The 2520-nt window shown below is 42.9% G+C and overlaps 1 pseudogene; it reads right to left on the bottom strand.

Annotated features, from left to right (window-relative positions):
• Positions 1-390: 390 nt before the first annotated feature.
• On the bottom strand, positions 391-829 carry LOC146671422 (Ig heavy chain V region 914 pseudogene; annotated as a pseudogene).
• Between the last annotated feature and the right edge of the window lie 1691 nt (positions 830-2520).

Raw genomic sequence — 2520 nt, 5'->3', positions numbered from 1 at the left:
TGTTATGTATTATGTGATATCCAGTGTAATATTCAATTTAGCATCATATGAGATAAACAGCTGCTGACAAGAAATAAATAGAAGAGACCTCTTTGGTAATTCCTTTGCTGTTGTACATCTTAATTGAAGGGCCATGGATTAAACACAATCAGCAGAAACTCAGTAGCTCACACTTAAGTACTTTGTGTAAGCTTGAAGTCAGTAGACAGTTTGTGAGATTATCTGGATCTTTTAATCAGCCTGTCAAAGTCTTATGAACAAAGAAAAAATGAAAATGGATTTGTAAGTAAAAAAAAAAACACAAAACAAAATCACATGCACAAGCACATATGAGTGAAAAATGTCTGAGGATCACTGGAGGATTTTGTTCAGCTGTTCAACTAGTTCCAGTCACTGTGAGTCTCGAGCACAATAATACACAGCAGAATCTTCAGTCTTCAAGTTGTTCAACTGCAAAAACAGCTGTTCTCTGCTGTTGTCTCTGGAGGCAGTAAACCTGCCTCGTACTGACTGAGAGTAGTAGTTGGTGCCTCCATTAGCCTCAGTTGCAATCCACTCCAGTCCTTTCCCAGGAGCCTGTCTGATCCAGGCCATCCACCAGCTACTAAATGAGAGTCCAGAGGTGGTACAGGTGAGCCTGTGAGACTCTCCAGGTTTTTTAACAACAGGTTCAGACTGTGTCAGAGTCTGACCATCAATACCTGTAAAACCAGAATTGAATAATAATCAGTTCCCTTATGTTTTTCAGAATTTTATTGATGAGTAAATCTTGTAGATCTTCACCTGTCCAGCAGATAGCTAATAGCAGCAGCCCCGTCCTGCAGTCCATTGTGTTAAACTTTGTGACTTCTGCTCTCTGTTATGCTCCCTGCAGTCACATAAGTAGAGGTGTAAGGTATGTAAGTTTTGCATTGACTCCTCCTCACATTAGGTAACTAGACTCATGTGAACTCACTTTAACTGAGCGTCACATATTAACTGGAGAAACTGGAGTGGATGCTACATGTAAGTAAATGTTTGCATAAACTTTAAATTGAGTGACAGTTTTGGACATTACTTCAGTAACAAATAAAGAAATAAATATGTGATCTGTTTGATTAAGTGAACCATTTTGATTTGCCACTTCCTGAGAGATAGATAGATTAGATTAGATTAGATTAGATAGAACTTTATTAATCCCTCGGGTGGGTTCCTCTGGGAAATTCAATTTCCAAAAAGCACAGCACCGACAGAAGTTTCAGAGTTACAGAATATTATATATATATATATATATATATATATATACACACACACACACACACACACACACACACACACACACACACACACATATAAATACAGAGACAATATAAATTAAATATACTAAGGGGATAAATAGAATAAGTAGGAATAAAAAATAAAAATACAAGTGAATGAATTGCACATTTCGAGTATTGAGGTCTATTGCACTGTTGACTATTTACAAAAGTATTGCACAAAAAGGTATTGCACAGTGAGGTGAAGAGGCACTACAGCTTAGTTGTTCCCCCCTCCTTTGTCCTCCTGTTTCCCCTCCCTCTCCCCTCCAGAGAGGAGTTAAACAGTCTGATGGCGTGTGGGACAAAGGAGTTTTTAAGTCTGTTAGTTCTTGTCTTGGGGAGAAGCAACCTGTCACTGAACAGACTCTTCTGGTTGTTAATGGCCGTGTGCAGAGGATGCCTGGCATTGTCCATAATGTCCATCAGTTTCTTTAGTGTCCTTTTCTCTGCCACTGTCACCAGAGTGTCCAGCTTCATGCCGACCACAGAGCTAGCCCTCCTGATCAGTTTTTCCAGCCTGGATGAGTCCTTCTTTGCTGTGCTGCTCCCCCAGCACACCACAGCATAGAAAAGTACTCCAGCAACCACTGACTGGTAAAACATCCTCAGGAGCTTCCTGCAGATGTTAAAAGACCTCAGCCTCCTGAGGAAGTACAGTCTAGACCTCCCGAAGTCCACAACCAGTTCCTTAGTCTTTGAGGTGTTGAGTTGCAGGTGGTTTGTGTGACTCCATGCGACAAAGTTCCTCACCAGACTTCTGTACTCCTCTTCCTGATCATCCCAGATACACCCCATGATGGCTGTGTCGTCTGCAAACTTCTGAATGTGACATAATTCAGAGTTGTAGCAGAAGTCAGAGGTGTACAGGGTGAAGAGAAGAGGGGACAGCACAGTTCCCTGTGGTGCTCCTGTGCTGCTGACCACTGTGTCAGACGTGATGTCCTTCAGCCTGACGTACTGTGGTCTGTCGGTGAGGTAGTCGGAGATCCAAGCGACCAGGCAGGGGTCCACCTCCATCCTGTTCAGTTTTTCCTGAAGCATACAGGGCCGGATGGTATTAAAGGCACTGGAAAAGTCAAGAAACAGGATCCTGACCGTGCCTTTTCCCCCATCCAGGTGTGAGTGGGCTCTGTGTAGGAGGTACAGGATGGCATCCTCCACTCCGACACCCGCCTTGTATGCAAACTGTAGTGGGTCCTGGGCATGTTGTACCTGTGGTCGG

The sequence above is a fragment of the Rhamphochromis longiceps genome, linkage group LG4, assembly GCF_057381845.1.
Source record: "Rhamphochromis longiceps isolate RC_006_pf linkage group LG4, R_longiceps_female_GT1.1, whole genome shotgun sequence".
Lineage (NCBI taxonomy): Eukaryota > Metazoa > Chordata > Actinopteri > Cichliformes > Cichlidae > Rhamphochromis > Rhamphochromis longiceps.
This window is presented reverse-complemented; position numbering and strand designations above follow the sequence as displayed.